General features: G+C 37.8%; 1 pseudogene; it reads right to left on the bottom strand.

The window, feature by feature from the left end:
* Positions 1-22604: 22604 nt before the first annotated feature.
* Positions 22605-24206, bottom strand: LOC116462697 (KATNB1-like protein 1; annotated as a pseudogene).
* Positions 24207-27363: the final 3157 nt, after the last annotated feature.

The following is a 27363-nucleotide window of genomic DNA, read 5'->3' as shown; positions in this document are numbered from 1 at the left end:
AGGGCAAGCACAAAGAAACAACTAAAACATATATTGAAAACTATAATAAACATTAAAAAGTAGAAAAATTATTTAACACACACAAAAAGGCAGCAATAGAATCAAGGAACAAAAAAAAAATAAGACATACAGAAAACAAAAATAACAGGTAAATCCAATTTTATGAGCAATTACATTAAATGAAAATGGATTCATTATTACAATTGAAAGCTAGAATATGGAAGAATTTTTTTTAAAAAAACTAACTATATACTGTCTAAAAGAGACAATTTAGATTCAAAGACGTAAGTAAATCTAAAGTAAAAGGATGAGAAAAAATATATTCTGCAAATAGTAAACAAAAATAACTAAAAAGCGAGCTAGAGTGGCTATAGAAAATAGGCTTTAAAGTGAAAATTGTTATTAGTAAATAAGGATATTTTGTAATAATGAATGGGCTAAACCACTAAACACTTATACAAATTATAAACACATATGCATCTGACAATAGATCCCCAAAATACATGAAAGAAAAATTTTTCAGAATCAAGGGAGATATAGAATATTTAACAATAACAATGGGAGACTTCAGTACTCCACTTTCAATAATGGATAGAAAAAGGCAGATGATTAACACTACACAGAAAACTTGAACAGTACTACCAGCCAACTACACCTCCCAGATATTTATAGAACAATCCATCTAAAAACAGCAGGATATGCATTCTTCCCGAGTACACATGAAACATTTACACAGATAGGCCAAGTTTAGTTAAAAAAATAAGCTTGACAATTTAAAAGAGTAGGTATCATATAAAATATGTTTTCTGATTACAATGGGATTAAATTAGTAATCAATAGTAGACGAAAATTGGGAAATTCACAAATATGTAAAAATTAAAACTCTTAAATAGCCAATGATTCAAAGAAAAAATCATAGATGAATTAAAAATACTTTGACATAAGTGAAACAAAAACCTATCATATCACATCTTATGGAATATAATCTAAAAAATTGCCTTGAGGGAAATTTATATCTATAATGATATATATTTAAAAAAGAAAAAATGTCATATCAATGAACTCGCATTTTACCTTAAAAAATCAGAAAACAATTGAGCAAACTAAAGCCTTGACATGGTTTGGCTGTGTCCCCACCCAACATCTCATCTTGAATTGGAATCCCAATAATCCCAATAATTCCTATGTGTCAAGTGTGGGACCAGGTGGAGGTAATTAGATCATGGGAGTGGTTTCTCCTATGCTGTTCTTGTGATAGTGGGTGAGTCTCACAAGATCTGATGATCTTATAAGCATCTGGCATTTCCCCTGCTTACACTCACTCTGTCCTGCATCCCTCTGAAGAAGGTGCCTGCTTCTCCTTTACCTTCTGCCATGATTATAAGTTTCCTGAGGACTCTCTAGCCATGTAGAATTGTGAGTCAGTTAAACCTCTTTTCTTTATAAATTACCCAGTCTCAAGTATTTCTTCATAGCAGTGTGAGAACAGACTAATACAATAAGTTGGTACCAAGTGGGGTGCTGTTATAAAGAAACCTGAAAATGTGGAAGCAACTTTGGAACTGGTTAACAGGTAGAGGTTCAATCAGCTTGGACAGCTCCAAAGAAGACAGGAAAATGTAGGAAAGTTTGGAACTTCCTAGAGACTTGTTGAATGGCTTTGACCAAAATGCAATAGTGATATAGACAATAAAGTCTAGGCTGAGGTGGTCTCATATGGAGATGTGGAGCTTGTTGGGAAATGGAGTAAAGGTCACTCTTGCTATGCTTTTGCAAGAAGACTGGTGGCATTGTGCCCCTGACTTAGAGATCTGTGGAACTTTGAACTTGAGAGAGATGAATTAGGGTGTCTGGTGGAAGAAATTTCTAAGCAGCAAAGCGTTTGAGAGTAATCATCACATAACAGTTTGGAAAATTTGCACCTGGTGATGTGGTAGAAAAAGAAAAACCCACTTTCTGGGAGAAATTCAAGCCCACTGCAGAAATGTGCATAATTAATGAGGAGCCAAATGTTAGTCACCAAGACAATGGGGAAAATATCTCCAGGGCATGTCAGAGATCTTCAAGGCAGCCTCTCCCATCACAGGCCTGGAGGCCTAGGAGGAAAAAATGGTTTCATGGGCTGGGTCCAGGCCCCCCATGCTCTCTGCAGCTTTGGGACATGGTGCCCTGTATCCCAGCTGCTTCAACTCCAGCCATGGTTAAAAGGAGCCAAGGTACAACTCAGGTCATTTCTTCAGAGTATGTAGGTCCCAAGTCTTGGTGGGTTCCACATGGTCTTGATCCTGTGTGTGCACAGAAGCCAAGAATTGAGGTTTGGGAACTTCAGGCTAGATCAGAGGATGTCCAGGCAGAAGGCTGCTACAGAGGCAGAGCCCTCATGGCGAACCTCTGTTAGGGCAGTTCAGAAGAGAAATGTGGAATTTTAGCCCCCACACAGAGTACGCATTGTGACACTGCCTAATGGAACTGTAAGAAGAGGGCCACTGTCCTCCAGATCTCAAAATGGTAGATCTGCTGACAGCTTGCACCATGCACCAGGAAAAGCCACAGACAATGCCAGCCCGTGAAAGCAGGTTGGAGGTTGGCTGTACCCTGCAAAGCCACAGGGGTGGAGCTGCCCATGCCATGGGAACCCACATCTTGCATCAGCATGACCTGGATGACGTGGAGTCAAAGGAGATCATTTTGGAACTTCAAGGTTTAATGACTGCCCTGTTGGATATTGGACTTGCATGGGGCCTGTATTCCCTTTTTTTTTTATTGTCCAATTTCTCCCATTTGGAATGGGTGTATTTATGCAATGCCTGGACCCCCATTGTATCTAGGAAGTAACTAACCTTCTTTTGATTTTACAGGCTCATAGGTGGAAGGGACTTGACTAGTCTCAGACGAGAATTTGGCCTTGGCCTTTTTGGTTAGTGCTGGAATGAGTTAAGACTTTGGGGGACTGATGGAAATGCATAATTGTGTTTTAAAATGTGAGGACATGAGATTTGGGAGGGGCCAGGGGCAGAATGAGATGGCTTAGTTGTGTCCCCACCCAAAATCTCATCTTGAATTGTAATCCTGATATTCCCAGTAATCCCCACATGTCAAGGGCAGGACCAGGTGGAGGTAACTGGATGATGGGAGTGGTTTCCTCCCTGCTGCTCTCATGATAGTGAGTCTCACAAAATCGGATGGTTTTGTAAGCATTTTGCATTTCCCCTGCTTGCATTCCCTCCATCCTACCACCCTCTGAATAAGACGCCTGCTTCTCCTTTGCCTTCTGCCATGACTGTAAGTTTCCTGAGGCCTCCCCAGCTATGTGGAACTGTGAGTCAATTAAACCTATTTTCTTTTTAAATTACCCGTTCCTGGCTATTTCTTTAGAGCAGGGTGAGAATGGACTAATATAAACTTGCATAAGCACAAGTAAGTACTTAATCACGATTACAGCAGAAACAAGTAAATAAGAGAAGAGAAAAACAATAAAGAAAAGCAACAAAACCCAAAGTTGGTTACTTAAAATGATCCACAAAATTGATAAAACTTTTGATAGAATAATCAAGAAAAAAATTAGAAGGTTCAAATTATTAAAAGCCAAACTGAAAGAAGAGATAGTACTACTAACCTTACACAAATAAAAAGGATTATAAAGAAATACTATGAAAAACTATTTACTAGAAAATTAGTCAAATAAATCAGATGAAATAGAAAAAAATTACACAAAGATGTACACTACAAAAATTGACTTAAGAAGAAACAGAAGATCTGAATAGGCCTATAGCAAATAAATAAATGGGATTTTAGTATAAAAACTTCTCATAAAGAAAAATTCTGAAACAATGTGACTTCTCTGGTGAATTCTACCAAATATTTAAAGAAGTGCTAACACTAACCCTTCATAAACTCTTCCAAAAAATAGAAGGGTATGAATACTTTCTCACTCAGTATCTAAAGGCTTTATTATCCTGAAAACAAATCTTGGCAAAGACATCACAATAAAAGACAACTATAGACCAATTACTCTTATTAATATACATGCAAATTTCTTCAACAATATACTGGTAAAGTCAATCCAGCAATACAGAAAAAGTACCATACAACATAACCAAGTGCAATTAATTACAGCAATGTAAGATTGGTTCAACATACTAAAAATCAATCAGTGTAATACCTCATGTACTGTGTTAAAGAATAAAGGACAAAACATTCACTATTTTCTCAAAAGGTATGGAATAATCACTTGACAAATCCAACACCCTTTCCTGATAAAACATTCAACAAACCATGAATATATGTGAACTTCTTCAATCTGATAAACATGTCTACAAAAAAATTCAGAGCTAACATCATATTTAATGATGAAAGACTCAAAGTATTTTACTTAAGATTAGGAAATAGACAATATCCACTGTTATTATTTCTATTCCACATTGTGATAGAGGTCTTATAAAGGACATTTGATGAAAAAAAGGCATACAAATTGGAATGTGAAAAGTATAAAACTCTCTCTACTTGTAGACAATGTTATTTGTGTACAGAAAATCCTAAGAAATCAACAGCAGACTGTTGGTGCTAGTAAACAAGTTCAGCAAATTTTCAGAATTCAAGGTCTATATACAAAAGTTGATTGTATATTTATAGACCAGTTATGAATAATCTAAAAATGAAATTAAGACAATAATTTGTTTTAAAATAGTTTTAAAAATAAAACTGCTTAGGAATAATTTAACAAATGAAGTGAATAACTTATACACTGAAAATGACAAAACATAGTTCAAGGAAGTTAAAGAAGACCTGAGTAAATGGAATTGCATTCCTTGCACAAGGATTAATAGACTTTATTATTTAAGGCACAAAACTCCTCAAGTTAATCTATATACATAATGTAATCCCAATCAAAATCCCAGCTGTATTTCTTTAGAAATTTACAAGCAGATCCTAAAATTTATATGGAAATGGAAGGGACCCAGAATAGCCAAAATAATTTTGAGAAAGTAAAACAAAGTTAGAATTCACAATTCTCCATTTCTAAACATAATACAAAAGCTTTACTAAGAAAGAATGTCTGTTATTAGTATTAAGATAGACATGTAGATTAATGGAATTGAATTGGGATTCCTGAAAAAAAAAACCCTTATGTTTACAGTCAATAAATTTTTAATAGGGTGCAAAAACAATTTACTATGGAAACATATTCTTTTCAACAAATGGTGCTAAGACAACTGGATGTTCACAAGCAAGAGAGTTAATCTGCACCCCCTACATCAAACCATACACAAAGTTAATTCAAAATGAATGAAATCTAAGTGTAAGAGCTAAAACTACAAAGCTCTAAGAAGAAAACACATGTGTTAATCATCATGATCTTGGATTTAGACAATGATTTTTAAGAAATGACAGCTAAAATAAAAGTAACCAAAGCAAAAAAGAACAGATGAATTGAACTCTATCAAAATTAAATATTGCTGTTTCAAAGGATACCTTGAAAAGATATTATTTGATATCTTTTCAAAAGATATCTTGAAGATTCAAAAGCTATCTTTTTGAAAAAGATAGCTTGAAAAAGTGAAAAGATAATCCAAAGAATGGAAGACAATATTTAAAATCATGTATTTGATAAAAGACTATTATCAATAATGCATAAAATGCTCTTACAACTCAATAAATAAAATGGCTCAGTTTAAAAATGGACAAGGATTTATGTAGATATTTTTGCACAGATGATATACAAATATACAATAAGCATATAAGAAGATGGATCAGGAAAATGCAAATCAAAACCCTGATGAGATACAACTTCATACCCACTAAGATTGCTATAATCAAAAAGATGAACTATAAAAGTATTAGTGAGGATGCGAGGAAATTGAAATTCTCATAGATTCCTAATGAGAATGTAAAATGGTACAGATACTTTGGAAAACACTTTGACAATTTCTAAAAAAGTTAAATATACAGTTACCACATGACCCAGCAATTCTAATCCTAGAGATATACCCGGGAGAACTGACAACAATATTCACACAACAATGTGTATAAGGCCATTTGTTCGTAACAGCATTACTAATAATAACCAAAAAGTAAAAAAAACCCAACTACCCATCAACTGATGAATGAAAATTAAAATGTGGTGTAGGTATACAGTGGAATATTATCCAGCCATAAAAGGGAATGAATTACTGATCCATGCACAGTAAGTGTAAGAAACCAGACACCAAGGACACATTGTGTGACTGCATTTATATGAAATGTGCAGAATAGGCAAATTCATATAAACAGAAAGTAGATCAGCAGTTATCTGGGTATGAGGTGAAAAGGTAATGAGGAGTAATAGCTAATAGATACGGCATTTCTTTTTGGGGTAATACAAATGTTTTGGAATAATCTTGATAGTTGTACAACATTGTAAAAATACCAAAAAGCACTGAATTGTGCACTTTTAAAGTGTGAATTTTATACTGCATAAATTAAATGCTAAGTTTAAAAAAACTTAAAAGAGTCCATGAGCTGTATTTGGCTCATGGTCTGTATTTGCCAATTCCATTTATGAAATAATAATGGTAATGATGATGATAATGGCACCTGAGGGAAAAATATTTTGTTGTTAAAATGTTTCTATAAATTATTTTTCCACCATGCATTTCATGTAAAAGTTGATGTCTATGTGCACCAAACAATGTTATTCATATTTCCTACTCTCCTATGTCGAACTCTTTTATTTTCTTGATTTTACTTAAAGTGGTTTACATGGAGCATCTAAACGAAGGGGGTTCAGGGAGGTCTGAACTCATGTTACATATTTAATTCAAAATGGATGAAATACAAACGTAAGATTTAAAACTATAAAATGTCAACTTTTCAATATTTCACCAATTCAATACTTCAACTTGAAGTGAAGCTTCAAGTTTATTAAAGCTCTGATTTAGCAAGTCCTACATAGGGTTTTTCACAGCTAGGGGGTGAGAAATTATGAGTAAGCTTTGAATATTTTCTTATATAAACTAAAAGTTATGTATGAAATAAAAATTCTTTATTTAAAAATGAACGTAAACCTTTGCCCCACTGCCACTGTTTTGCAGCAAATGTAGTTTGTTTTTCTGGTTTCTGATCCATCCAGCCTTTATTTCTTTTATGTTCTGTCAAGATGATCTTTAAAATTCTGAATACATACTTATAAAGCAATAACATAATGATAATTTAAAAGTATATATTTGGGGTAAATCTTTAAGGGAAACATATTCCATTACTGAAGATCACAAATGGCAAATGAGACCAAAATTATGTAAACAGACATTACCCATCAGTAAGAATAATGAAGTTAGATACATGTTATAGTAAAAAGATGCCAGTGTTTTAAAATTCGTGCTAAACAATCTTTTTTTCTTTGTTAATGAACTATAGTGTAGCTTCTTTGGCATGCAATTCAGTTACTATCAAAATCTATACGTTTTAGTGTCTACACTTAACCTTCAATTGTCCTAGGAAAAGCATCTTCCATACCAGCAAATTAGAATAATATGATACTTGCATAAGTTTAATTGGGCAATAATAATATTTTAGCTCACTTGGTGGTCATTTATAGACCTTTGCAAAAAAAAGACTTAAAATTTTGAATAGTTTTTCTGTTTCTCCTTGTTGGACATATGCTTTACGTGTCTTTCCAAAGACATTTTTTTCTTTGCTGTGTTCCTTTATTAGTTTTTCATAGTTATGTCCTTTCTTATAATGTTTAATTTTAACACTGTGATAATGGATTATACTTTGCTTTTATTTAACAGATCTCAAAGAGCCCGTATCTGATATGCTACCTTTGTTTTCATCACAATACTTAAGTCATGGCAAATAGAAACTCAAAATGCTAAGTAGGAGATAAAGAACACTTGGTTTTCCAATGAGTGAAAAATAACTAGCATATTGGTGGAAAAAGAGATTTCCTAGCTTGCAAGAACGTTGTTTCTACTTTGCCACACTACACTATGTATACAATGATGTCTGTTCTTATTAGGATTTGCAGAGTAAATAAATCTTTTAGTGACTGTACAATAAAACTTTTTGTAGCAATGACCTGGTATTACTCTTAGGCTGTAACAGGACCTCTGGGATCTAATTTTAATTGTATCTTGAATGGTGTTTTTCTGTTTCTTTTCCACATGTCACAGCACAATTGAGATTAGACATTCAAAAATTGTACTACATCATATTAGTATTTTCCTGATGAGTGATTTTATAATTTCTTTCAATATTGTGGGCTGTCAGCCGGGCGCAGTGGCTCACGCTTGTAATCCCAGCACTTTGGGAGGCCGAGGCAGGCGGATCACGAGGTCAGGAGATCAAGACCACGGTGAAACCCCGTCTCTACTAAAAATACAAAAAATTAGCCGGGCATGGTGGCGGGCGCCTGTAGTCCCAGCTACTTGGAGAGGCTGAGGCAGGAGAATGGCATGAACCCAGGAGGCGGAGCTTGCAGTGAGCCGAGATTGCACCATTGCACCCCAGCCTGGGCGACAGAGCGAGACTCCGTCTCAAAAAAAAAAAAAAAAAAAAATATTGTGGGCTGTCAGGCATGGAGTAGTAAGTCAAAACTTTAATTCAAATTTATAGATACAAACAGTAGGTATCCTAAGTATTGCTGTCAAGATCATCTGCTTTTTGATTCCATTTTTGTCTCCCTTTTTTTAACTTTTATGCCTTCTTTCCACTGTTTATATGTTTTCCCAATTGTTTATGAAAATTTTCCTTACCTTTACTCAGAAGTAAGTGATTCTGGGCATGAACAAGGATTCTAATCTTAGAGAAGCATATCACATCATTGAGGATTCCATAGGATTTCTACCTTGTGTGCTCCACTATGTGATTTAGCATTCAGGTCCTGATAAATGTAAAAGGGATTATGCAACACCGTAATTAAACAGCAGGAAATCTTGACACAGGGGCCTTTTGTTCAAAGAATGACAATTTCGGAAATATGAACTTGGATTCTGGTCTGTATTAAATGGCTACAATTGTCTTGGCCACAATCTTCCATATCTTGATATCTCTAGAATGCAAGCTTCTTGAAGGTAAGACTATTTTATTTTGTTTATTCATTTAAAAGATTGTTTATCTCATTATTCTCAATTGTTAACAGAGAACTGGTATTCAAAGGGTGTTCATTAAATAAAATTTGGGGCGGGGGGGTGGAGCCAAGATGACTGAATAGGAACAGCTCCAGTATACAGCTCCCAGCATATGCAGAAGACGGGTGATTTCTGCATTTCCAACTGACGTACCGGGTTCATCTCACTGGGGAGTGCCGGACAGTGGGTGCAGGACAGTGGGTGCAGCGCACCGTGCATGAGCCAAAGAAGGGTGAGGCATCACCTCACCCAGGAAGCACAAGGGGTCAGGGAATTCCCTTTACTAGTCAAAGAAAGGGGTGACAGACGGCACCTGGAAAATCGGGTCACTCCCGCCCTAATACTGTGCTTTTCCATCGGGCTTAACAAACGGCACACCAGGAGATTATATGCTGCACCTGGCTCGGAGGGTCCTATGCCCATGGAGCCTCACTCATTCCTAGCACAGCAGTCTGAGGTCAAACTGCAAGGCAGCAGCAAGGCTGGGACAGGGGCGCTCACCATTGCTCAGGCTTGAGTAGGTAAACAAAGCGGCTGGGAAGCTCGAACAGGGTGGAGCCCACCACAGCTCAAGGAGGCCTGCCTGCCTCTGTTCACTCCACCTCTGGGGGCAGGGCACAGACAAACAAAAGATAGCAAAAACCTCTGCAAACTTAAATGTCCCTGTCTGACAGCATTGATGAAAGTAGTGGTTCTCCCAGCACGCAGCTTGAGATCTGAGAACGCACAGACTGACTCCTCAAGTGGGTCCCTGACCCACGAGTAGCCTAACTGGTAGGCACCCCCCAGTAGGGGCGGACTGACATCTCACACAGCCGGGTACTCCTCTGAGACAAAACTTCAAGAGGAACGATCAGGCAGCAGCATTTGTGGTTCACCAATATCTGCTGTTCTGCAGGCACCGCTGCTGATACCCAGGCAAACGGTCTGGAGTGGACCTCCAGTAAACTCCAACAGACCTGCAGCTGAGGGTCCTGACTGTTAGAAGGAAAACTAAAAAACAGAAAGGACATCCACGCCAAAAAAACCATCTGTACAGCACCATCATCAAAGACCAAAGGTAGATAAAACCACAAAGATGGGGAAAAAACAGAGCAGAAAAACCAGAAACTCTAAAAATCAGAGCACCTCTCCTCCTCCAAAGGAACGCAGCTCCTCACCAGCAACAGAACAAAGCTGGACAGAGAATGACTTTGACGCGTTGAGAGAGGAAGCCTTCAAAAGATCAAACTACTCCAAGCTGCAGGAGGAAGTTCGAACCAATGGCAAAGAAGTTAAGAACTTTGGAAAAAAAATTGGATGAATGGATAAATAGAATAACCAATGCAGAGAAGTCGTTAAAGGACCTGATGGAGCTGAAAACCATGGCATGAGAACTACGTGATGAATGTACAAGCCTCAGTAGCCGATTTGATCAACTGGAAGAAAGGGTATCAGTGATGGAAGATGAAACGAATGAAATAAAGCATGAAGAGAAGTTTAGAGAAAAAAGAATAAAAAGAAATGAATAAAGCCTCCAAGAAATATGAGACTATGGGAAGAGACCAAATCTATGTCTCATTGGTGTACCAGAAAGTGACGGGGAGAATGGAATCAAGTTGGAAAACACTCTGCAGGATATTATCCAGGAGAACTTCCCCAATCTAGCAAGGCAGGCCAACATTCAGATTCAGGAAATACAGAGAATGCCACAAAGATACTCCTCGAGAAGAGCAACTCTAAGACACATAATTTTCAGACTCACCAAAGTTGAAATGAAGGAAAAAATGTTAAGGGCAGCCAGAGAGAAAGGTCGGGTTACCCCCAAAGGGAAGCCCATCAGACTAACAGCTGATGTCTTGGCAGAAACTCTACAAGCCAGAAGAGAGTGGGGGTCAATATTCAACATTCTTAAGGAAAAGAATTTTCAACCCAGAATTTCATATCCAGCCAAACTAAGCTTCATAAGTGAAGGAGAAATAAAATACTTTATAGACAAGCAAATGCTGAGAGATTTTGTCACCACCAGGCCTGCCCTAAAAGAGATCCTGAAGGAAGCACTAAACATGGAAAGGAACAACCGGTACCAGCCACTGCAAAAACATGCCAAATTGTAAAGACCATCAAGGCTAGGAAGAAACTGCATCAACTAAGGAGCAAAATAACCAGCTAACATCATAATGACAGGATCAAATTCACACATAACAATACTAACCTTAAATGTAAATGGGCTAAATGCTCCAATTAAAAGACACAGACTGGCAAATTGGATAAAGAGTCAACACCCATCAGTGTGCTGTATTCAGGAAACCCATCTCACATGCAGAGACATACATAGGCTCAAAATAAAGGGATGGAGGAAGATCTACCAAACAAATGGAAAACAAAAAAAAGCAGGGGTTGCAATCCTAGTCTCTGATAAAACAGACTTTAAACCAACAAAGATCAAAAGAGACAAAGAAGGCCATTATATAATGGTAAAAGGATCAATTCAATAAGAAGAGCTAACTATCCTAAGTATATATGCACCCAACGCAGGAGCACCCAGATTCATAAAGCAAGTCCTTAGTGCCTACAAAGAGACTTAGACTCCCACACAATAATAATGAGAGACTTTAACACCCCACTGTCAACATTAGACAGATCAACGAGACAGAAAGTTAACAAGGATACCCAGGAATTGAACTCAGCTCTGCACCAAGTGGACCTAATAGACATCTACAGAACTCTCCACCCCAAATCAACAGAATATACATTCCTCTCAGCACCACACCACACCTATTCCAAAACTGACCACATAGTTGGAAGTCAAGCACTTCTCAGCAAACGTAAAAGAACAGAAATTATAACAAACTGTCTCTCAGACCACGGTGGAATCAAATTAGAAATCGGGATTAAGAACTCACTCTGAACCACTCAACTACATGGAAACTGAACAACCTGCTCCTGAATGACTACTGGGTACATAACATAATGAAGGCGGAAATAAAGATGTTCTTTGAAACCAACTAGAAGAAAGACACAACATACGAGAATCTCTGGGACACATTCAAAGCAGTGTGTAGAGGGAAATTGATAGCACTAAATGCCCACAAGAGAAAGCAGGAGAGATCTAAAATGGACACCCTAACATCACAATTAAAAGAACTAGAGAAGCAAGAGCAAACACATTCAAAAGCTAGCAGAAAACAAAAAATAACTAAGATCAGAGTAGAACTGAAGGAAATAGAGACACAAAAAACACTTCAAAAAATCAATGAATCCAGGAGCTTGTTTTTTGAAAAGATCAACAAAATTGATAGACTGCTAGCAAGACTAATAAAGAAGAAAAGAGAGAAGAATCAAATAGACGCAATAAAAAATGACGAAGGGGATATCACCACTGATCAAACAGAAATACAAACTATCATCAGAGAATACTATAAACACCTCTACACAAATAAACTAGAAAATCTAGAAGAAATGGATAAATTCCTTGACACATACACTCACCCAAGACTAAACCAGGAAGAAGTTGAATCTCTGAATAGACCAATAACAGGCTCTGAAATTGAGGCAATAATCGATAGCTTACCAACCAAAAATGTCCAGGACTAGACGGATTGACAGCCGAATTCTACTAGAGGTACAAAGAGGAGCTGGTACCATTCCTTCTGAAACTATTCCAATCAATAGAAAAAGAGGAAATCCTCTCTAACTCATTTTAGGAGGCCAGCGTCATCCTGATTCCAAAGGCTGGCAGAGACACAACAAAAAAAGAGAATTTTAGACAAATATCCTTGATGAACATTGATGCAAAAATCCTCAATAAAATACTGGCAAACCGAATTTAGCAGCACATCAAAAAGCTTATCCACCATGATCAAGTGGGCTTCATCCCTGGGATGCAAAGCTGGTTCAACATACGCAAATCAATAAATGTAATCCAGCATATAAATAGAACCAATGACAAAAACCACATGATTATGTCAATAGATGCACAAAAGGCCTTTGACAAAATTCAACAACCCTTCATGCTAAAAACTCTTAATAAATTAGGTATTGATGGGACATATCTCAAAATAATAAGAGCTATCTATGACAAACCCACAGCCAATATCATACTGAATGGACAAAAACTGGAAGCATTCCCTTTGAAAACTGGCACAAGACAGGGATGCCCTCCCTCACCACTCCTATTCAACATAGTGTTGGAAGTTCTGGCCAGGGCAATCAGGCAGGAGAAGGAAATAAAGGGCATTCAATTAGATAAAGAGGAAGTCAAATTGTCCCTATTTGCAGACAACATGATTGTGTATCTAGAAAACCCCATCATCTCAGACCAAAATCTTCTTAAGCTGATAAGCAACTTCAGCAAAGTCTCAGGATACAAAATCAATGTGCAAAAATCACAAGCATTCTTATACACCAATAACAGACAGAGAGCCAAATCGTGAGTGAACTCCTATTCACAATTGCTTCAAAGAGAATAAAATACCTAGGAATCCAACTTAATGGATGTGAAGGACCTCTTCAAGGAGAACTACATACCACTGCTCAATGAAATAAAAGAGGATACAAACAAATGGAAGAACATTCCATGCTCATGGGTAGGAAGAATCAATGTCATGAAAATGGCCATACTGCCCAAGGTAATTTATAGATTCAATGTCATCCCCGTCCAGCTACCAATGACTTTCTTCACAGAACTGGAAAAAACTAGAGTTCATATGGAACCAAAAAAGAGGAGGACATTACAGATCATTCTGGGTGCTGGTAGTGTTCTATATTTTTACCTAGGCTGTAGGAAATCAGTGTCTAGATACGAAAAATTTAATAAAGCTTTACTTAATATTTTTGTACTTGATATAAATTATTTTTGTGGGGGAAAGTAAAATAATGTTGCAATGAATTCCCAAACTAATAATATATATGAGAAAGTACAGTGATTCAAAATACGTTTTCTAAAGTACAGTCTCAATCTTCATTGAACAATACCTTAACATCTCAAAGCACTTATAACTGGCCAGTACTGCTGTAGCTCTAAACCTGAAGATTAGCCAGAGTCAGAATGGGCATAGAGCAATCAGTGTTTTTTTTTTTTTTTTTTTTTTTTTTTTGGGACAGTCTTGCTCTGTCACCCAGGCTGGAGTGCAGTGGCTCGGTGCAAGCTCCGCCACCCAGGTTCACGCCATTCTCCTGCCTCAGCCTCCCGAGTAGCTGGGACTACAGGCACGCGCCACCATGCCCAGCTAATTTTTGTATTTTTAATAGAGACAGGGTTTCACCATGTTGGCCAGGATGATCTCGATCTTCTGACCTCGTGATCCACCTGACTCGGCCTCCCAAAGTGCTGGGATTACAGGCGTGAGCACCGTGCCCGGCCAGTCAGTGGTCATTTGAGGAATACATCATTCTGGTCATACAGCATTAGCGGCTTCTTTTTCTCCAAAGTGAGAAATGATTGAGAGGATTTGAATGGAAATCCATTGTCCTGTGGCATCTCATCTGCCCCAGAGAAAACTGGGCACTTTACGTAAAGCAAGTGTTTTAAATTCTTAACTGATATTCTGAAGTTTCATGGTTAGGGTCCAGACATTTGGTATCTAGAAGCTCCGTACAGGTTTTGATGAGCAACCAGGCTTGAACAACACTGTTCTAAGAAACACAAGTTAAAAGGAAGAACATATAAGACTTCTTGAGGGCAATGTCTTCACTCCATTTTATCCTTTCTATCACCATGTGAGAACGATGCTTATCTTCAGTTTAATGATGTGAATCTTCAGTTTACAAAAGAGGAAACTGTACCTAGAAAAGTTTAGAAAACATGCCCAAATACACACATGGAGGACGTGGCCAGATAGGGATTCTACCTCATATCAATCATGCTCCAAACAGCTTATTTATTATACCATGCTGCCTCCCAAGAAAAATGGACATTTTGGGAAATTCATTATTATGAACCATCAACCCTACGAATTTACTCATAAATTTTTGTGAGTAAATATAAGAGACTGTAAATATAAGAGAATCTAATAATCATTTCTTATTTGGTGAAAGCGAGAAATGAATATTTGATTCTCTTTTATTTAGTCTGAATTCTATACTCTTCCTTCGCAAGCACAAACAAAGTGATAAGGTATCAGTCTTGTACCACACTGGCTGAACTCTCTCAAAAGATCAAAACTGTGCCAAGGGTTGAAAGGAGACAGTAGGTGGCAAACCCACTGCTTCAGTTTTAAAGGGCTGGCAATGAGCAATTTTCCTGTTTCTTATTTAAATTCATGAAGCAGAAGAAACATCATGGTAGTTAAGTACATGCACTCTGGAGCAGTCTGCCTGATTTGGGCTCCTGGCTCTCCTACTTCCTGTCTAAGTGATGTGGAATAAGCTTCTGAACTGTGTGGGCCTTAATTTAACCATATATATGATGGGGATGGTGATAATAATAGCACCTACTTCAAGGCATTAAGCTGATATTTGTAAGGGATATATAACAATATCTTTCTCGTGGTCTGGAGGCCATTCTTAGCAAACTAACACAAGAACAGAAAACCAATTACCACATGTTCTCATAAGTGGGAGCTAAATGATGAGAACACATGGACACATAGAAGCAACAACACACACTGGGGCGTTTTGGAGGGTGGAGGGTGAAAGTAGGGAGAGGATCAAGAAAAACAGCTAATGGGTACCAGGCTTAATATCTGTGTGATGAAATAATCTACACAATGACCCAAGTTTACCTATGTAACAAACCTGCACTTGCACCCTTGAACATAAAAGTATTTTAAGTCTATTTTTTTTAAGTAAAGCCATGCCAAAATGAAGTTATAAAATTGTGGTATACATTTAGCAAAATTATGCTTTAATCATTTACAACACATTTATTTATTCACAAGACAAAGGATTTATTTAAAAAGTCATAGTGCTGGGGGTCTAGTAATGGGATATAAATTTGAATGAACAGTGCCTTCATTTTTCAGTCATGTCATTGTATTTCTATGTATAATTAATTTGGAGATTATAGTCTAAATGAGAATATTTCTGAGTGTGAAGCCTGTATTAGTTTCCCATTCCTACTATAACAAATTGCCACAAACTTAGTAGCCTAAAACAACTTGAGTATATTATCTTACAGTTCTGCGTATCAGAAGTTTGAAAGTGGGATGGTAGGGCAATGTTTTTTCTGGAAGCTTTAAGAGAAAAGCCTGTTTCTTTGCCTTTTCCAGCTTCTAGACGTTGCCTGCATTTCCATTCCTTCCTGCACTCTGACCACTGCTTCTGTCCTCATACCTCATTCTCTCTGACCTCTCTCTTACAACGACCCTTGGAATTACACAGGACCCACCTAGGTAATTCAGGCTACTCTCCCCATCTCAAAATCTTTAACTTAACCGCATCTGAAAGCCTCTTTAGCATTGTAAGGTAACATACTTACAGGTTTTAGGCATAAGAATGTGAGCATCTTTGGGGAGCCATCATTCTGCCTACCACGGAAGCCCAAAACAAAAGCCACTCCAAGAACCTTTCTGCTCTGCACTGTCTGCATCAGAATTCAGTTGGGATTTATCTTTTTTCTTAACTTTTCAGCTGAGATCCTAGAATGGTTATGACCAATGGGTCCCAGAGGGTTTCACTTCCCAGGGTATATACTTTCATATGCTTGATGCAGAGATGATATGCTTATAATGTGGCTGCTATAACTTGATGTTAAGTAACAAGGAAGCTACTTCTGTTACCCAAAGTATGCATGACATGGAACTAATTATATTTATATTAAAAAAAAAACAGAAAATAAATGTTGCTTTATATTGTATATAGGAATAAATACTATATTCTGACCTTTTTTTTTTCACCACAAGTTGGTCTTCTAGACATTGTTAATATACTGTATGTAAGATCTAAGGATCTAAGAATTCATGTAAGATCTAAATTGATATATTTGCTCTATAAAGAAAACTAAATAAGATTCTGGTTAAAGAAAAACATCTGTCTCATGGTAAGTATTTGATAAATAAATTTATGATGATTATGATGATGATATGTGCAAACTTAGATTCTCACAGAAAACATTCATACAATGCAGGTGGCATTTTATTACTTTTATCATCTTTCATAGTCCTGCATCACAAATATATCACTCTCTTCTCAAAACTCTGGGAGAAGAGTTAGCAATGTTTTGCAAAATTTTGTTAGAAGATCACGCAATTATTCTTCACAAAACAATTCTCATGCTGCTGCCCCTTATTGTTTTTGAATACACAATCTTTTATGGCATGAATAAGAGGAAGAAATAATTAAAATAAAAGCTACATCAAATCTCATACTACAAAGCCTCATTAAAAATCAATTACCACCTTCTGCTTCTCTAATTTCTCCTTATACCATTTTGTCAGTTTTATAACTGACTCATTTTTCTAATGAGAGAATTTTTCACTCCCACCTAAATAAGGTTAATAGAGTCAAAAGAAACAACTTTTATTTTCTACCTAATAAAATGCTATATATACATATAGCATTTTTTTTTAGATGGAGTCTCACTCCGTCACCCAGGCTGGAGTGCAGTGGTACCATCTCGGCTCACTGCAACCTCCACCTCCCGGGTTCAAGCGATTCTCCTGCCTCAGCCTGCTGAATTGCTGGGACTACAGGTGCATGCCACCACGCCCAGCTAATTTTTTGTGTTTTTGGTAAAGACAGGGTTTCACCATGTTAGCCAGGATTGTCTCAATCTCCTGAGCTTGTGATCTGCCCGCCTTGGCCTCCCAAAGTGCTGGGATTACAGGCATGAGCCACCGTGCCTGGCCAAAATGCTATATTTTTACATAAATCAATATGATTCATCATATTATTTGCTTTTAAAAATGTATGGTTTTTTTTTTTTTTTTTTTTTTTTTGTCTCGCTCTGTCACCCAGGCTGGAGTGCAGTGGCGCGATCTCGGCTCACAGCAAGCTCCACCTCCCAGGTTCACGCCATTCTCCTGCCTCAGCCGCCCGAGTAGCTGGGATTATAGGCGCGCGCCACCACGCCCGGCTAATTTTTTTTGTATTTTTAGTAGAGACGGGGTTTCACCATGTTAGCCAGGATGGTCTTGATTTCCTGACCTGGTGATCCGCCCGGCTCGGCCTCCCAAAGTGCTGGGATTACAGGCGTGAGCCACCATGCCTGGCCAAAAATGTATACTTTTTTGAATAAAATTTTGAGAAAAGTGGTTCATTAACATGTCCATCTCTGCTCAGCTATTTGAATAAAGATTCTTTAGCTTGGGGACATGTTTTACTTCTCAGCATGCCGGTTTCCTCAGAAATGATGGACACACCACCTATCAGTAGGATCTTCAGATTCGCTGAACTTTTGTTAGTCTCCCTAATCAAGAAATAAGCCATATTTCACAAAGAAATAGTCATTTATAAATTTATAAAGGTAACATAAAGTCAGTTATTATGGACTCAAATTACTGCACAAAGTTTCATATGCAAAAACAGGTGTGAATCTGATTTTAAATTAATAAGACCTGGCCCGGTGCAGTGGCTCAGGCCTGTAATCCCAGCATGTTGGGAGGCTGAGGTGGGTGGATCACGAGGTCAGGAGATCGAGACGATCCTGGCTAACACGGGGAAACCCCGTTTCTATTAAAAATACGAAAAATCAGCCAGGCGTGTGTTCCCAGCTACCCAGGAGGCTGAGGCAGGAGCATGGCCTGAACCTGGGAGGTGGCGCTTGCAGTGAGCCGAGATCATACCACTGCACTCTAGCCTGGGCAACAGAGGGAGACTCCGTCTCAAAAAATTAATAAATAAATAAATAAATAAATAAGACCTTCAGTGTGCTTGCATAATTGAATCTTATAATTTATGGAATAATGAACAGGTATTGGTCTTTGAGGTCTAAGATAAATTTAAATTATCAACTAAAATATTTGTGAGCCAAGATTTGGTATGTATGCTAAAAGATATATCTCTGCTTATATGTCACATGTATTAAATTTGCTCTTTTGTGCTATGGAGAAAATCATTTCAAAATATGGTAGCAAGTAATAGAAATGGTTTAATTCTTTCTGAACTCTTACTTCTACCAAAGTAACAACAAAGTTTGAAAGTTTAGAAAATGAGACTCTTGGGAAAACAAACTCAAAATATAAGAAGTTCCTGGGGTGCCAGGGATAATAAGGTTGTGTAATCATCAAAATTTTATTATTATTGATGTAAATTTCTACAAGTAGTTATTACACTATCTTCCTGTGCCCAAAAGCTCCTGATCCATCTTCTATCAGGCATCTCTCAAGCAATTGCTCATAGGCCACCCAATATTTTGTATGTAATACTCCTGGAGCAAGCGCATGTGCCTCTTGCTGCAGAGTGGTATAGAAATATTTATAGCACAATTTTAATTTATTGTTGCTTTTCCCATTCTTCTGTATTTATCTGGGCCTGAAAATTATCACCCCTTACCATAATTGGAAACATACACACAACACTCAAATTCTGTAGTTTCAGAGGAAAATAAAATGAAATTTCATGAGTTGGCATATGCCTGTTTTGGCCTCTCACCTTCTTTGCTTGCCTCCAATAGCAGTGGTAATTATAAGTTCACTATATTTTATCACTTGACTTTATCTCTCAAAATGTTGTTTTAAAATGCATATGCCTGCTGTTGTTAAGTCCTTCTGCATCCCAGCTGAGGTCTTTGTGCAGAAAATGTTACAGTTGTGCCTTTTTTTCCTTGCTATCTGGGACAGAAGGAGAGTGTAGGTAACTGTTGGTGAGCTAACCAAGAACTTCAATAACTCCCACAGGAAGAGCCAGTAGGGAGTTTGTATTTTTGGCCATGAATCCAGGGCTTTCATTTTAAGTTCCAGGGTGCGTCATGCAGTTGAGCACTGATTGAATGGGGGCACTGGAGGCTCTAGGGATCAAGCTGTGACATTTTTCTGAGCCTGAAGGCTGCTCACAGTCATTACTGCACAGGCCTTGCTGACTGCTACTTCAGGGAAACACGGGGAGAAGGAGGTTGTGCTTCCGAGTGTGGGTGGTCGAATAAACTCTTTTAGCAGCAGCAGTTGGTCTATTTAGCCTGAAAAAGAGACCACCAGCAGCCCCCAAAGTGCTAAAAAAATTACAATCAATTTTAAAAATATATATTATATTACATAAAAGACTGTAAGAGTGAGTGCTGAGCATTGCTTTACAGTATTCCCAGCTGCTCAATGAGGCAGTCGCATGCAGCCAAGAGGGATTTATCCTGTAACCCAGAGAATTTCCAGCTCTCCCACCATGCTATCCTTCTCTCAGGAGGAAGAGAGAAAAAAAAAAAAAAAAGTCAAACAAAACAAAAAAATAGCAGCAGAAAGCAAAAAACACAAGGTAGTTTAGAGAAAGTGTATTGACGGAAACTACTGAAATTAAGTAGTCTTTAGGCGTACGCTTTGGTTGTGAGTGGTTTAAGGTTAGTTTTTATGTAAAGTGATTTTTAAGGCTCATATATTGGCCTTACATTTAGGTAGTGATTAGGGACCAGCTTATGTCTTCAAATTCATTTAGGATATTACTTATTAGTATTTTTCTTTAATATTGGTGTTAACAAGGTTTTAAAGGATTGTCTCAAAGTTTTAAAAGACATAAATGAAGCCAGGCGTGGTGGCCCATTCCTATAATCCCAGCACTTTGGGAGGCCAAGCCGGGCAAATCACGAGGTCAGGAGTTCGAGGCCAGCCTGACCAACATGTTGAAACCCCGACTCTACTGAAAATACAAAAATAGCCGAGTGTGGGGGCACATGCCTGTAATCCCAGCTACTCAGGAGGCTGAGGCAGGAGAATCACTTGAACCTGGGAGGTGGAGGTTGCAGTGAGCTGAGAATGTGCCACTGGACTCCAGCCTGGGCAACAGAGTGAGACTCCATCTCAAAAAAAAAAAAAAGATATAAACAATGTCATTTTACTTAATATTAGTTTAAGAAATTCTTGGCTGCTAGATTTTTTCTAAATGCTAATTTATAATCATAGGTGATACATAAAATATATTGATACTTAAACCATATTACGATAAAGATTTTTTTAAAATCTATACCATCAGAAATTCAAATATCAAGCAACCTATACATAGATGGATTGACTAATGACATCTTAATTTCAAATGTACAGAATACAACTCCTTCCATACTTTGAGAGTCTCATCAAACTCCAAACTTAAAGTGCAGTGTGTGAAAGAAATAACCTTTCTAAGACCGTCATTATGAAAAACTCACATTTTGAAGAATTCAGAGATACACCTTCTCTCATAATTCTTCCAGCAACAGGAAACAGGTAGTCTCATACTTTTAAAGAACTTTACTTATTGGAACATGTAAAGTTAAATTAAACTGAATTATGCACTAACCCCTCCAGGAATTATGTTGCTTTAAGAACCCATACCTGATGCACAAAGGTATTAATGAAATGGGAGAGTTCCCTGATCCGCCTCACAGGATGTACAACAGTGGTGTGTCTCATCTGTTCAGCGGCCACACACTCAAACCGCTTATGAGAGGGAGAGCACACAGATATGATGATTCTAGCAAAAAGGTCAGATATTTTTAAGTTTTAAAAATGGTATGGAGGCCGGGCGCGGTGGCTCAAGCTTGTAATCCCAGCACTTGGGGAGGCCGAGGCGGGCGGATCACGAGGTCAGGAGATCGAGACCACGGTGAAACCCCGTCTCTACTAAAAATACAAAAAATTAGCCGGGCGTGGTGGCGGGCGCCTGTAGTCCCAGCTACTCGGAGAGGCTGAGGCAGGAGAATGGCGTGAACCCGGGAGGCGGAGCTTGCAGTGAGCCGAGATTGCGCCACTGCCCCCCAGCCGGGGGGACAGAGCGAGACCCCATCCAAAAAAAAAAAAAAAAAAAATGGTATGGAGTATGTTTCAACAACACTCCACATGAATATAAACCCCTGATTTAAGTTAATGATTTTATCATGCCAGAAGCATAGTTGGTTTTAATTTTTTAAAACAGATACTGGTATCATAGGCATTTCACATGCACAGTATCTCAGTATGGACAAAAATATTTAAGATTGATTTTTGCCATTATGTTTTAAACTTTCATTTTTTAAATACAAAAAGATAGTCACATGTATTTGTTTTTTCAATAAAACACAGTCTTCAAAAAGTTACTGATGATTGCTCTTTAGGGTTCCTAGCCATATGTCCTCTCTTAGTTTTTCACACAATAGAAATTATATTTTTATGCAGGATTGTATTAAGCTCCAGTAGTTCTTAAACAATGTTAGCAAATAACTATATAAATCCCAAATGCAGCAAGGCCAACATTTTCCATAGTGTACTTTCATCTCCTTAAAGTTGAAGCTGCTTCTTTTGGGTATTTTTTCACTTCTCTGTGAAGTAGATTGTTATGGTTTCATTAGTGGCTTTATTATGTGGCTTTTTAAAAGAAAAAATGGTTTTAATTTCTTCCACAGTTCAGAGCTCTCAGAAGAAAACTTTTTTTTTCTTGAAGTTATATAGTCCAGGGATGTTTTGAATAAACAAATGCTCTTTAGTAGATTAAATCTCTCACTGGTAATAAAGAAGCATCTACTTCCTTAGCTATATTACCAGTATATGCTGGAACCAAAGTAAGATGGTTTTCCTGTTCCCACAATCCATTTAACTGTTGTTTTAAAATCTGAATGTTTCCGTTATTTATAATTTCTGTTTTGGACAACAGTTCTGACCACCACCTTTTAATGATTGCTTGAAGCCAGTTTAAACCAACTGTTAGGTATTTTTCAAATTTGCTTTTACATAGTGAGTTTACTAGAGGCAACGAGCCTACCCAGGCTTCAAGTAAGATATATTGTTTTTCTCCCTGTAAACTACTGGTGAGCACAGGAAGGCAATCTACCTCAATGCCAAGATCTTCTGTTCTCACCAAACAAGCTGCAAATTCACATATACTTCTTTCTCCAGAAAGTTAAAGATACATTCAATTTCAAATTCCTGCTGAGCAAAACTTCGGCCATTTGTTTCATGATCCTGAGAAACTTGAGAAAAATACTGACTGTATTGTGATGATGGGCTTTATATCTGTGAAAAATTGGAATCACTGGGGTTAAGCAAATATATTTGACTACTCTGGCATAATTTTTCAGGCAGGTAGCCTGCACAAACCAGTTCATTTTCTTTATTTGCCATGTCACAGCCCCACTTCTAGGGGACTGTGTTTTTTTGTTTTTCCTATAACAGAGGTTTGGAAAGGGATAATGAACATTCTTTTTTTTTTTTTGAGACGGAGTCTCGCTCTGTCGCCCAGGCTGGAGTGCAGTGGCGCAATCTCGGCTCACTGCAAGCTCCGCCTCCCGGGTTCACGCCATTCTCCTGTCTCAGCCTCCCGAGTAGCTGGGAGTACAGGCACCCGCCACCACGCCCGGCTAATTTTTTTGTATTTTTATTAGAGACGGGGTTTCACCGTGGTCTCGATCTGCTGACCTCATGATCCACCCGCCTCGGCCTCCCAAAGTGCTGGGATTACAAGCGTAAGCCACTGCGCCCAGCCAATGAACTAACTTTCTATGAAAGATTACCTTACATAGTTTTTTGTTTATTTTTTGTTTTGAGATAGAGTCTCACTCTGTGTCCAGACTGGAGTACAGTGGTGCGATCTCGGCTCGCTGCAAGCTCTGCCTCCTGGGTTCACGCCAATCTCCTGCCTCAGCCTCCCTGGCTGACTACAGATGCCAGCCACCACATCTGGCTAATTTTTTTAGTATTTTTGTATTTTTAATACAAATAATACAACAAATAATACAAATAAATAATTTTTGTATTTTTAGTAGAGACGGGGTTTCACCGTGTTAGCCAGGATGGTCTTGATCTCCTGACCTCGTGATCCACCTGCCTTGGCCTCCCAAAGTGCTGGGATTACAGGCGTGATGAGCCACTGCGCCTGGCCAGATTACCTTACATAGTTTTATCTGGACTTTTCACAGTTTGTCCAACTGTTCTATTTATATAAGCAGCTAACTGTTGAGATTTCTTAACTTCCTTCTTGTTCTTATTAATGAAATTAGAAATTCCTTTTCCTAGGTCCATCAATTAAATGATCCTGAATATTATTTCAAAAGTTCTGCTTTTTAACATTGTGGGTTTCAGATGCCATCATCTCTTAAATACTGGTGTTTCTTGGTTTCTTAGCCCAGCCCTGGCACTCACCAACCATGCCAGGCGGCCTAGGGTTCCCCTTGGCTGCAGGCTAGGCCCCACTCAGGGCCATGTCTACGTTGAGTGTTTCTTAAATCACATCTCTACAAATTCAGTCTTATTCACGGCAATTCCAGATTGAAAAATCGAGATTGAAAAATCTTTTAGATCTATAATCCCTTATTCAATATATTGAGTATATCTCCAACAGCATCCAAAATTTGGAAAATGTGACATATATACCCTACAAAATTTCTATCAAGATTCATAAATATTTGTTAAGGGTCTATTGTGTTTATTTGAATACAATTAAATAAGACCTATTTTCTGCCTTGAAAGACTTTATAAAACCATAAATTCCATGACAGAGGGACTATACCTGGCCAATTTTGCACTGTGACACTCAGCATCAGCACTGTGCCTGGCACAATTCAAGTCCATGATGCCTTGGGAATTAATGAGTGGATGTTGGAGAGGAAGCAGGAATATGAACAACTAATATGATGTGTTGTAACAAATGCCAATCCAATTTCTACCAAAGTTGGGTAAGGGTACAATTACCAAATCTGTAACTTGCTGCTAGAACTTTTACACTACATTTACTTTACTCTAATTGGACACTTCCAGCAAGTTACGTTTAATCCAGCTATCCTACCAAGGGTATCAAGCACCCTGGTGAATTCAAGATACACTGTGTACAAAATACTATGCTCAAAACAGACTCTTGATATCCAAGTATAGACCACCTATTAAAAATAAAAATTTGATATATTAAACATCACCTGAAGACCTCCTCTTATAGCTCAGCCAGTGAAGATTTTGTAGGACTGTTAAAAGAAAAACTTCAGCTGAATTAAAGGAGTTTAATTGAACAATGGACAATTCGCGAAGCAGGCAGTCCCCAGAATCACAGCAGATTCAGAGACTCCAGGGGTGACTCATGGTCAGAACAAATTCATAGACAAAAAAAGTAAAGTGACATACAAAAATTGGAAGTGAGGTACAAAAACAGTTAGATTGGTTACAGGTTGATGTTTGCCTTATTTGAATACAGTTTGAACACTCAGCAGTGTATGAATGGTTGAAGTATGGCTGCTGGGATTGGCCAAGACTCAGCTGTTGTTACAGGCACATACTCCTAAGTTTGGTTTCTAATCTTGTCTACTTATTAAGTTAGGTTGCACTTTGTCCACAAGGACTCAAATACAGAATTGTGGAGCCCTTCTCAGGCTATATTTAGTTCACTTTAACAATTCTCCCCTTTTGGTCGTTTTCTCAATTTCGAGAGATTGACCAAAACTTTAGTCACACTATCACCATTGCAAATATACTTATTTGATCTTGAAACCTACTGAGAAACAGTACAACAGTGAGTTTTTCAAAGGCAGGAACAAGGACTTGAGTAGAGGGTATCCCTTATACTGGAACATCTTGTTTACAGGAGCAAAACAAAACCTTGTCTGCTCTAGGATCTAGGTGTTTCCTTAATGTCTTAGTTTGATTATGTCACATTTAGCATGAGTGACTCCATTTTGGTTTGGTTTGGTCTGTTGGGGCCTAGTGCATGAGCTCAGTCCAAAACAATGGCCTCCTATAATTTTGTTTAAAAAATTTTACCCCTTTAAGCCAGGTTTTCATTTAGGTGAGAGTGTGACCAAAACTTAGGGCCTTAGCACCACTCTCAGTTACCATCATTTTAGGTTTCCAATCTCAACATGTCATTCATAGGTTATGGTGTCCTCATTGTTGCACGTTTCTTTCAGCTCTGCATGGTATCTGAAGAGATACCATTTGACTTCCTAGAGATGGCTGCATGCAAACATTTAAAACCTTTGAGAGAATACAGAACATCGGGGAGACTATTACAACTATTGGGAGGATAATACCAAAAGTTTGGAGAATGTTCCTTATCCAGGGTCCCCATAAACCAAACCACCTAAAACTAAATAGATAAAAGAATGAGCTAAAGAGTCGACTTGCTTAACTAAGTGGTCTTTTCATTAATTCCCTGCAACTGAATCTCTGCAATACCTAATGTCTTCTCCATAGGCCATAAGTGCCAGCAGCTACACAGATACTTCTCTGTTTAGCCAATTCTATCATTTAGCATAACTTTCCCAAGAGAATTTAAAGTCTGTTGTGTAAGTATAGTCTTTACAGCAGAATCTGCTATAGAGTCTATTATGAGGAATACATTTCTATTCATTGCCTCTTTTATTCCAAATCATGGAAAAAGGACATAATAAATGATGCCCTTCTAGAAGAATGAAGGCCCCCTTGACAATATTCTCTTTAACTGATGAGGTGGGTTAAGAGGGTGAACAAATGTTCTGTTTCTGACTGATTATGAGGCAACATACGTACCATTAAACTTTCTCACATACACTGGCCCTTCACCTCTATCAAAGTATAAGGTTATCCATGTATAAGGGCAGCTGCAAAATCCTTCACAAATGAAAGTATACTCCATAAGTGCACACAACAGACCCCCTTTTCACTTCTATTGTTCATAAAGGCATAAGCAAGGAAAAAATATTCAAATATAAGAGTCTCATGATAGTAGAAATCTTGATCTGTGATCTTGTGAAAAGCTGTTTACATAAAGGATGCCATCTTCCCTGGTTAGCTTTACCTTAAGTGTTCCAGTGGGTATACAATTGCAAGAGTTTAGAGGGACCCTGTTCTCAGTTGTGAGATTATAAACCCAGGTCCAAAGTCCCAAAGTTTTTGCTGTAGTGTGCATAGCAGGGACAGTCTTTTTCTGATGTTCTCAGAAGATCCAATCTTCAGGTTCTAAATTGTGAAGGGGTTGATTATCACCAGTCAGTGAACCATGAAAAGCTTGCTTTACCCAATGAAAATACACTGTAGAACGATAATTTAGTGCTATAACATCAGCTCTTTTGCATGGGAAAGCTTTTATATGACCAGAAAAAATATGTATTGAAAATGACAATTGAATGAAATCCCTCTATAAATGTTTAAATGGTCCATCAGGTAGCCAGATGTGCCTGAAGTTTTTATTGTCTTCCCAGGAATATGGGTTTGACAAACTAAACATTGTCATAAACTATTTTAGCAATTTAGAAGTCACTACACAAATATATATTTAATTT

This window comes from Hylobates moloch, unplaced genomic scaffold, assembly GCF_009828535.3.
Source record: "Hylobates moloch isolate HMO894 unplaced genomic scaffold, HMol_V3 SCAFFOLD_23, whole genome shotgun sequence".
Taxonomy (NCBI): domain Eukaryota; kingdom Metazoa; phylum Chordata; class Mammalia; order Primates; family Hylobatidae; genus Hylobates; species Hylobates moloch.
Note: the sequence above shows the minus strand (reverse complement) of the source record. Positions and strands in the feature narration are given on the sequence as shown.